We start from the raw sequence: 11,582 nt of genomic DNA on the forward strand, positions 1-11,582 counted from the left end.
ATCAGTGATGATGAAGACGCAACCTGACACATTTCACATGTCAGTTCCAATCATAGAGAACAAATAGTCCATCCATCCATCCATCTTCATCCGCTTTATCCGAGGCCGGGTCGCGGGGGCAGCAGCCTAAGCAAAGAGGCCCAGACCTCCCTCTCCCCAGCCACCTCCTCCAGCTTATCCGGGGGAACACCAAGGCGTTCCCAGGCCAGCCGAGAGATATAATCTCTCCAGCGTGTCCTGGGTCTGCCCCGGGGCCTCCTCCCGGTGGGACATGCCTGGAACACCTCACCCAGGAGGCGCCCAGGGGGCATCCTTGTCAGATGCCCGAACCACCTCAGCTGGCTCCTTTCGATGTGGAGCAGCAGCGGCTCTACTCTGAGCCCCTCCCGGATGGCCGAACTTCTCACCCTATCTCTAAGGGAGAGGCCAGCCACCCTTCGGAGGAAGCTCGAGAACAAATAGTTTTTATTTTATTCTTTGTTTGTTTAGCTTCAGCGTGTTTTTAAAAAAAATGATATTACAGTTTTAGTGCATCTCCTCTAAAACTTTCAGTCTCACACAGCACCACTTCCAAAGATGGAGGCTCAAGACAAATAAAATGATTTTTAAGTTACCACTAAATTTCACTGAAAGTAAGTAAATGTTGTTTATGTAGCGCCTCACAATGTGAAGATCACAAAGTGCTTCACAAATAAATACCAAGGAATTTAAAAGAAAAGATAAACCTTTTAAATATTATAATTGGATGTTGATACAAGACAAAGCTGTCCCAGTGATCACACGGTGAACGGTGTTGCCACGGCAGCCGGATGCGAGCTCGTTGCCCGTGTTGACTTAGAAGTCCACCTTTGCCAGGTGTCAGCGTGGGTCTGTTCTGCTCGATGCCGGCGGTGCATAGGAAGGAGAGAGTGCTCCTCTATTTATTTTCAGTTTTTAGTTTCACTCGATGGAAACTTTTAGATTTTCTTCTTGTTAGGACTTGGAAAAGTTTACTATCCACATGACAGAGCACTCGGACTCATATCTGATTATGTGTAAGATTAAGAGAATATCATAAATGATGGTAAACCTGAAGTCTGCTTTGGATAATTCTCTTTACCAAATCAGTTGGCAACATTTTAGGTTTGTGTTTTGAAGGTTTGTGTAATTGCAGCCACCACGAGTACATGAAAAAGGACTCGAGCTCTTTTTAAACCTTTATTTCCATCCTGTCTGAGCGCAGCCGACAAACAAACATCATGAAAACGATTCAACAGAAAAGTACCCAGTTCTTAGTTAAACTGTTTTCTATGTGAAAACTGTCGTTTCAGCTCCGTATGACGGGAGAACATTACAGCCATGCGCTGAGTCCCCTTAGACAACAATGATGCTAAGTTTAGCTTGTGAAACAGTTTGCTAGTGTAGCTGCTGACACTAGTCTCATTTCAGCTTGATGGTACAAATGTAACAGGAGTGACATTATTGATATTTTACTATATACACACCATTTTTGGAAAAAGGAAGATCAGTGTTGGAATCAAATATGACATTTCAGTCAAAATTCAAGGTATTTATGACCCCTGTGTGAAAGCTTTAGTTATATTTAAGTAAAATATCCCAAACATAAAGTCAAAGATTTGATCCCTGTGTGTTTCAGATGAAATGAAGACAAACTGATGCAGTAAATATTCTTTTATTGATGAGAAAACTGTGCAGTATAATTTACTTAAGATGCTGAAGATATGAGAGCATTAAACAGGCTGGTTTTTGGGTAAGAGGCTCTAACAGGAGAGAGATGATACAGAAACATGACATCCTTATAAAATACTGACACACTTTATGAATGGGACAACTTTTCACAGCTCTTTGCATTTAAATGAGCTGCATACCTTTCCCACTGAAACCAGGAAAATCCCACTGTGATGAAAACAATATTTGAACTAAATATATTCTGCATAAATCAAAGCATTATCAAAGTTGTCTGTGGTTCCCTTATTTTTCCTTCTTTCCCTGTCCTGTTGTTCCTGCTCTGTAGCTGATGTTGACACTGACTGATTAACAAAGTCCAAAAGTAGAGGCCAGCTGTCCTTCTTCCACATCTGGATTAAACATGTTACAGCAGTTTGAACAGTGTTGTTCTCGGCTTGATTAAAACTTTAGTCCTAAACATAGTATTAAAAAAATCTCAATGCCAATACTTCCCACAACGACTCTTTGATTTGAAGTAATGCAGTGCCCTCTGTTGACCAGTTATTAATATCATCATTAATATTATAATTTGAAACTGAGACTAGCCCTCTGAAGTTTTACTGCAGTATTCAAACAGACAAAGCTTTCTTATTGCAGATCCATCGGTTCTTCTCATTACAGCTCAATGATTTAAATCCTTCGTCTTGGACAGAGATTGCACAGTGACCGTCAGAAGGAGACAGCAGGTCGATCCAGGAGCTGAGGAAAACAAGAAATCTGCTCAAGGCTGATGGACACTGGTACACCGTAATTGATTTATTCCAGATTTGGGAAATACTTGGAATTTATATTGAGTCAAAGTGTCTCTTACCTATTAGTCATATCCCTTCCATCCAGCCACTTCCATATCCCATCTTCAACTCTCAGACCAATCCAATATCCTTTGTTTTCATCATATTTCCAACTGTTTCCATTGACAGTTTTCTGAGGACAGAGAGAAAGTTGTCAGAGATATTTAAACAATTTGCTCTAAGAAAGCTTTCAATCTAAAGAAATTATTTTTATTTCATGAAGTCTGTAATAACGTGTCCCAGAATTTTCTCAGTACCTTTTCTTCTTCATTAATCACAACAACCAGCCTGACAATTCCCAGCCAGCCTGACAAGGCTCACATTTTCTGTCTGCAAGAATAGAGAACTGTCAATAAACAACTTCAGTGCATATCTATGTTAACTTAGGTAATTTTGTACAAATATATTTGGAACATACTGTTATTTTCTTTGGGACAGTAGGCATCAATGCTCCATTGAGCTCGACTAACATTGAAGTCACTCCATGATGTTGTATTATTTCTGTTAGGTTTTTCTTCTCTGTCTCCATTTTTCATTTTGAGCATCTGTGTCTCTGCAGTCAAGTTTGTGATCTGTTTTTCTAAAACTGTGGACACTATAAGGTTACAAAGGACAGCAGTTAGTATTTTTAAGTGGTTTGAATATATTTACATATTTCTTATAAATTAAATGGTAAATGGTAAATGGCCTGCATTTGTATAGCGCTTTTTCTAGTCCCTAAGGACCCTAAGGAATTAATGTAAATTAATGCAACAATAACTGTTAAAAAAACACAATCAAATATAAAACATCACACTACTTTGCGTGTAAGTTTTAAAGTTATACTCACAGTAGATGCGAAGGACCATAATTAGTATTAGAATTCCCCAGCATGTTGCTAGTGATAGAAAAGATTTATTACAAGACGACTTCTTATCTAGCAAAAAAAAAAAAGTTATTTCAACAACTAAAATTATTCATATTTTTCTTGAGAATAAAATGAAATGTGTCAAAGATCCCTTATTATTTAAGCATTCTTCTGTTATGTACAAGCACAAAATACATATTGGAGGCAGAAAAAAATGATTTAACTTCAGAACAGATCTATAATTTTTTTTTTCCATGCTCTTGCTCTTGACGAAGGCGGTCGCACTTTTCTCCTCTCCTCCTCCTCCTCTCCCTTAGCTTCCCTGCTTAGCCTCTTATATCCTTGTCTAGTCTCGTGTTTTTTGTATTACTTTTCCCTGGAACATTCTCTCACAGTCTGTTCTCTAAAACCTAAAAGAGGAATTATGGATTGGATCAACTGGTCCCTAAATGCAATTGACACCCCTTTCTTAACGAGAAGTTTGGGCTTGGGTGAGCCTGAGTGCTGAAGATATCTACCTATTCGGAACCATGGTAACAGGGTTCTGGCTGATCGGAGCTGGCTTGGCCATGGCTTATCAAAGAATTAAGAAAGCGGAACCGGCTGTTCAAACCCCCACAAGGCTGCCCGCTGGGATTGGAACGATGGGAGAGGCATGAGTTTCTCAAAATGGGCTCATTGAGTGCAGCACAGATAAGATCTTGGAAAGGCTACGGCTGCTGTGAATACTCAGAATAAGACCTCTGACTGCAGACTGGATACATCTCGGAAGGGCTAGCTTGGAATAACATCTCTGGGTGCAAATTGGATGACATCTCAGGGAGGCACACTGCCGTGAGTTATCAGAATCGGCTACTTGAGCACAAGAAATGACAACATCACAGAACGAAGGCGAAGCTCGCGGCTCTCCAACGGGAGATTGAGAGACCAGTGTTGGACTGTAGAACTGCTTTGAAATTCATATGAGCTGTTTGCACTAAAGTAAAAACCACCATCACTTCATGCGGATACCCCTTTGGTGCCAGCTGCAGTCTCAAGGCTGGAGCTGAACAACAACACCCTGATAACGACTGTGTTTAGTCTGTTAGTCTGTTTAGTCCATTCCATGCAAGGCCACCTGGGTTGGCTGGAAGACTGTTTACCTAGCCTAGCAGGGCGAAGGACACTGTCTCAGCTGAACTCTGGACAGGCACACACATACATATACACTGATATGCACACACTCATCCCCCCTCCCTTTCCAAACGCCTTTGACGCTTATTCCCTTCCGATGCTGCACCCTTTACCCACCCCTGTTGCTTGTCATGTGTTTCTTTGGTGTATTAAGAGTTATTTCATGTGCTATGTGCAGAGGTGGTTTTTTTTCTGTTCTCAAACTGATCTCCCTGTTGGAGCTCAGTCTGGGGGGAGTTATTTTTTTCTCCTTATCTTTCCTCATGTGGTGCATTTTCCATTGTTATACCTCTCTGACCTGTCTTCCCCATGTGATGTTTTGTGTAATGTATGTATGGTCGGAGGGTAAGATGGCGCCCCCATTGCGTGCATTAGGTCGGCAGCCTTATGAAATTTCCCCTTGTGGGACTAATAAAGGTATATCAAAATCAAAATCAAATAATCACAAAGAAAACTAAATCAGAAAATTTAAAGGCAAAACTAAGGCTAAACCTTGTTAAATGTAATATAGTCCCCCAAAACTCAGAACATTATATGTACAGAAAAAGGCAAAAATGTAAACACAAAAACTCCAAACTCAGGCAAAAAACTCAGGGTCAATGACAACTTTTGTCATTTCTGTGTTTTGTATCTTTGTGGGAGATATTACATCTTAAAAATGTTGTTTGAAAAACCCTAAAATTCCGAAACATGGTCAAAAACTTGTATTCCATTGTATAATATTTTTATTTATTTTCAGTCAAAGGTTACACAGTTTTAAACATTTAGTTACTTTCCTTGGGTACATTTATATTTTAAATGCTCTGTCCACAAATGGCCTTTGGTAAGAATTGCTTTACAAAGTCCAGGAACAGAGATGAACAAAAATATGACCTGCTCACCTGCAAACTTTAGCTTCACCAATCAGAAGAAACAAAGAGGCATAAAACAGCTCATCAGACACTCTTTGATCTGAGCTTAGGATAAATAAGGATTATTTCCAACTATCAGTCATGCAAAGCTACGCTATTATAGTCCAGCAGTCAGAGTATAGAGATGGAAATTAGTTGAATTACACAGCAGATCATCTGAGGAACATCAGCCAATAACGTTCAGACTAAACCGACCCACACTCTTCCTTCTCACAGTAACCGGCTGTCTCCTCCTCTCTGTGGAAAATCTTCCCATCAGGCTGCACCTTCCACCTCAGCTTCACCTCTTCTCTGATCCCTTGCTCCAGCAGCTTCTCCCTCACCTGAAACACAGTTTTCACACATTAAAAGAAGCTCCTCATTAATCAGCTGTTGTTTCCGTAGTGAGCAGAAAACATTGTTCGTGCTGTTTCTGGGGGAAATGTACTAAATGAACTGGCTGGGGATGAAACTGAAGTTTGTTATTAGGCCTCATTGCCTGTCATTGGGTCACTTCGTCTCCTCACAGTAATCTGAAATTAAATGACTTCTTCAAGTTAAGAATGAAAAAAGGTTAAATAACAAAAACCGATGGGATTCCATTAAATGAGCCCCGTATGTCTGCAGCTGTGTGCTGTCACGTTTCCCTGAACCTGGACTGCACAGACTAACTGCTCTCTATCATTTCACAGTAGTCATAGCAGTCTGTTCCTTGTATCGGGGCCTGTGTGTCCTCTGACCTGCTGCAGGATGGATTCTTGCACTGTGGGGTCGTTCAGGTCTGCAGATCCTGCTCTCAGCTGAACCTTCACTGACCTCAAGGCTCGGGAAGATTTGACATCTGCAGAGAAAGAAAAGGCCGAATTTCAATTCAATTTTATATATACAGCGCCAAATCACAACAACAGCCGCCGCAAGGCGTTTTAAACGGTAAGGTAGACCCTACAATAATACATATAGAGAAAAAAACAAGAAATCAAATGACCCTGTATGAGCAAGCACTTTGGCAACAGTGGGAAGGAAAAACAGGTTGGTGGTGTACCTGGAACTTCTGTTTAAGACTATGCTTCCTCCTCACTGTCACCCAGCCGCTCTCTTTCCCGAGCTGCTTAGGGTCTGCCGGGGAACAGCCAGCGGGGCCTACACTATCTTCAGCTGCACCAACTACAGGGGCCTGGCTAGCTACGGGTGACTCAAGGGTGCGAAGCCGAGTCTCCAATTCAGTAATCCTGGCCTCCAGAGCTGCAAATATGCTACATATGTTACAAGTATCACTACTGCTAAAGGAGGCCGAGGAGTAACTAAACATCTGACACAACGAGCAGGAAAGTGCACGAGGGACAGGTGAAGAGGCCATGCTGCACATGAAGATTATACTATGAAAACAGAAGTTATCTAAAGGTTTTTAATTAAATTGGTATGCAGATAAGCTACTCAACTACTACTTCCTGTTCCTGTGTTGGAACAGGAACAGGAAGTGATACTCTACCACAAAGAGAGCGAACATCAAATGACAGCGCCACCCAAAGGATCGACAGTGTTGTGCCAAGAGTGTCCAGATGAGCCCAGGACGACAAGACCGTGCAGAAACACAGAGGACAGACTCACCTCTGGAGCAGAGGAAGGGGCGTTGTTCACTACAATTATGACTGTAGAAGGAGCCTGTTGATGCATCTATTGTGGCACAGTTTTGAGTGTCATCAGGCTGCCCGGGCGCCCACGGCAGGTTTGAGGCTGTGCTCGAGTTTGACCACGTCCAGTAATTTCTATACAGTCCAATCCAGGCCTGATTAGAAGGTGTCAAAGTGTTAGCGACCTCGGTGTTGAAATTTGAATTAATCATGGTGCTCAGGTCTATGTGTGTCTGTCTGCAGTAAGACTGAGCATCAGGCCAGGTCATCAAGGTCGACACCGGGATGAACTTGCTACCCGTCTCTGAAAGACAAAAGATCAGACGGATTCAGACCTGCAGCTCAAATGTTCAGTTTGTCAAACCCTGGTTCCAAAGTCCAAAACACTCACCAATATAGCAGAAAAAGCTATGTTGTTCTGAGCACTGTCTTGTGGACCATGATCCATCACTAGATATTGTAACACACTCCCCAGTCCCTGGCTGTCCCGGGGACCAGGAATGAAACCAGGATGACTGAACTGGACCGCGGCGAGACCATTTCCAGCCGCTCTTGGAGAGTCCAATCCACACCTCTGTGCTCCCCGCCCATTTCTGGGCTTCTTGGATGAGAGCTGAGCTGTTAACGATGGCGAGGTCAATGTACTCATCTCTGCAGTATTGCTGAGAGTCGTTCCAGGACTTCTGCAGGTCAACGAGGTGGAGCTGTCTGACTAACTGATCAGACTGAAAATGGCAGACCATCACGTAACCTGAGAGAGGACACGAGTAAGTCAGCGCGGTCACAGACTCATCTCAGCTCGATTTTACTCGTCAGGAGAATTTACAGAGATTTGAACAGTGTTGTGGTCTGTTAATATATGTGTCCTTCAAAGGATCTGTAACTCGTATACTGGTTAAAATGTGTTTTACAATGCCTGTGGACACCTACACACTGGTTTCCTGCTCCAGGGCAAAACTCACACATCAGGTTAAAAAGCTGCTGTCTTTCTTTTTTTACTCTTTTACTTCACTTCATACAAACTGTTACAAACTACCGACTATTAAACTGTCAATCAAACTTAACTGGACCCAAAGAAACCTTTAGAAGTTTAGTTGACATGACAAAGATCTTTGGAGATTGTACGAGTGTTTCTGTGACTGCTTGAAGCTTGTTTACAGACACCTTTAAAATAATCACTATGGAGCAGTTCAGTTTGTGCTTTCTTTGATTTTCTGATATCAAAAGTTTTATTCAAACTATAAATGAGGCAACTGAGATGAGTTTACAGACCTGAGAGCAGCAGGAGGATCAGTCCACACCCCTTCATGGCTGAGAGCTGAAAAATTGTGAAGAATGTCCTCATGAATCTCATCTGCAGCTGCTCTATCATTATTAATCATAACACTTAAACCAGCATCAACAAAGAGGCAGATGTCTCTGTCATTCACTCCATTTCTATCCTAATCTAATGATTCAAACAAAACTATCAAACATATTTAACATTTGAAACGTTCAACTTTAAAAAGTGTTGTCTTTATTCAATTATCATCATTTTGTTTATTAGAATACCAGATAATGAATGTGTGAGATTATCAAATAAACCAAAACAAACATATGCATAACATACCTGACTCGATGAGACGTCTGTTAAGCTGTGACACAGTCAGAACTCTTCATCTGATATATATGTCATCCTCGCTCCTCCTCCCACATCTATCAGAGACTTTGTAAAAGTGGTTTTAGAAAGCAGCCCAGTGTTCATTAAAGTGCATTTGTTTAAAGATGCTCAGAGTCATTTAACTGAAGATGACTTATTCAAAGTTATTACAGATGCAAACAGACTAACGTCTGGCAGAACGGGCTGTGAATTGGACCTAAACAATGTCACAGGGGTCGAATCATGAGACTAGGACTGAGGTTAAACACAGGAAACGGGCCGTTTGGTTTCAGGCTTCAGTCTGTGAGTGGAAGAACATGCTTCTCCTCCTGACTGGAGTTCAGCGTGTCTGCTGCATCATCAGCAAAGATGGACGCACTTGGAAATGTTTGTGTCTTCATTTGAATCCAAAGCTGAGGTTCGTGAGTTTGCTTGCTGTGCATGTGTTTGCATGGATACAGCACTGATTCTCTGCCCGACCATTTCAGTGTTATTTGAATAATGTTGTAATTATTATAATTCAAACAAAAGAGGGTTCAAGCTTGACTCCTCCAAACAAATCAGTGATGATGAAGACGCAACCTGACACATTTCACATGTCAGTTCCAATCATAGAGAACAAATAGTTTTTATTTTATTCTTTGTTTGTTTAGCTTCAGCGTGTTTTTTTTTTTAAATGATATTACAGTTTTAGTGCATCTCCTCTAAAAGTGCAAAACTTGCTTTCAGAGTCTCACACAGCACCACTTCCAAAGATGGAGGCTCAAGACAAATAAAATGATTTTAAAGTCACCACTAAATTTCACTGAAAGTAAGTAAATGTTGTTTATGTAGCGCCTCACAATGTGAAGATCACAAAGTGCTTCACAAATAAATACCAAGGAATTTAAAAGAAAAGATAAACCTTTTAAATATTATAATTAGATGTGCTGCAGGTGATGATGTTGATACGAGACATACCTGTTCCAGTGATCACACGGGACAGGTATGCTCGACGCCGGCGGTGCATAGGAAGGAGAGAGCGCTCCTCTATTTATTTTCAGTTTTTAGTTTCACTCGATGGAAACTTTTAGATTTTCTTCTTGTTAGGACTTGGAAAACTTTACTATCCACATGACAGAGCACTCGGACTCATATCTGATTATGTGTAAGATTAAGAGAATATCATAAATGATGGTAAACCTGAAGTCTGCTTTGGATAATTCTCTTTACCAAATCAGTTGGCAACATTTTAGGTTTGTGTTTTGAAGGTTTGTGTAATTGCAGCCACCACGAGTACATGAAAAAGGACTTGAGCTCTTTTTAAACCTTTATTTCCATCCTGTCTGAGCGCAGCCGACAAACGAACATCATGAAAACGATTCAACAGAAAAGTACCCAGTTCTTAGTTAAACTGTTTTCTATGTGAAAACTGTCGTTTCAGCTCCGTGTGATGGGAGAACATTACAGCCATGCGCTGAGTCCCCTTAGACAACAATGATGCTAAGTTTAGCTTGTAAAACAGTTTGCTAGTGTAGCTGCTGACACTAGTCTCATTTCAGGTTGATGGTACAAATGTAACAGGAGTGACATTATTGATATTTTACTATATACACACCATTTTTTGGAAAAAGAAAGCTCAGTGGTGGAATCAAATATGACATTTCAGTCAAAATTCAAGGTATTTATTACTATTTCATATCATTTATGACCCTGTATGAAAGCTTTAGTTATATTTAAGGAAAATATCCCAAACATAAAGTCAAAGATTTGATCCCTTTGTGTTTCAGATGAAATGAAGACAAACTGATGCAGTAAATATTCTTTTATTGATGAGAAAACTGTGCAGTATAATCTACTTAAGATGCTGAAGATATGAGAGCATTAAACTATACTATACTGCAACAACATGGGAATAGAGCAGCTGTGATAGAAAACAGCATTAATGAATCAATAGTACGGAAGTGGAGGAAGCAAGAAGAATGAGTTGAACAAAGTTTGATTTATCTGACTGCTTTGTTTCGCTTAATGTGCCTTATGTGCAATTTATGGTCTGAAAAATACACATTTGACTTTTTTATTTGGCACACTGCAGTGTAATATTGCAAAGCACCTCTTTTTAACTTCAGTGGATATTATACATGGTTATGCTCAGGATATATCAGCCCATTTCTACTGGAAATGCCTTTTGGTTAACCTCTTAAGCCCCAAGCCTACCTGATCTCCTGCCTTTTGCCCCCGTATCAGGGGGCGTTGGGGCTTAAGAAGTTAAACTTTCAGCAAAGAATTTGCATTTGCACTGTTACATTTTTATATAGGTTTAATGCACATAAAAACAGCTGCTTGTTTAAGTGAAAATAAATGGATGGGGGTTTTCTGCGCTAGTAAAGTTGTGGAGTTGTATTTTGTCTCGCAGAAATTATATTGTCAGTTATATCGTTATCGCAAATTTTCAAATATATATCGTGATATATATTTTTGGCCATATCGCCCTGCTCTAATTGATAATATTTCAAAGAAGAGGGTTGAAACTATTTTCATTTTGCTGGTTAAATATAGAGTTAAAGCAGAGTTTCAGTTTTACTCATCGATGGATAATTTAACATATTTTTCTTCTCAGTGGTGTTTTAAGAATGTGGTGTGTTCTGTTATAGATGGCCATTTGTAATTCAGCCCTATGTTCATGTGACAGTTTTGTTTTTTTTCCCTTTGTGACAAAACTTGTGATGTCTTGATGTTTATTTATTGGTAATAAATGTGTTTTTAAAAATCAAAAAAATCTTTCTTTCTTTCTTTCTTTCTTTAATCGGGAGGGGAGAGAATTTTGTCATGTTTCGTATTGAAACATGACAATACGAAACATGTATTTCGTATTGTCATACGAAATACATGTATTGTTTTAAC

At 40.2% G+C, this 11,582-nt stretch overlaps 1 long non-coding RNA gene across 1 annotated transcript; it reads right to left on the reverse strand.

Moving 5' to 3' along the window:
* Positions 1 to 1,213: 1,213 nt before the first annotated feature.
* Positions 1,214 to 3,952, reverse strand: LOC309717639. The gene is made up of 5 exons (XR_014279769.1): positions 3,349 to 3,952; positions 2,938 to 3,114; positions 2,777 to 2,849; positions 2,540 to 2,652; positions 1,214 to 2,427 (listed from the first exon to the last, which is right to left on the reverse strand). It is a non-coding gene; the product is annotated as an uncharacterized lncRNA (long non-coding RNA).
* Positions 3,953 to 11,582: the final 7,630 nt, after the last annotated feature.

The sequence above is a fragment of the Aulonocara stuartgranti genome, assembly GCF_965226115.1.
Source record: "Aulonocara stuartgranti genome assembly, chromosome: 11".
NCBI classification, from domain to species: Eukaryota; Metazoa; Chordata; class Actinopteri; order Cichliformes; family Cichlidae; genus Aulonocara; species Aulonocara stuartgranti.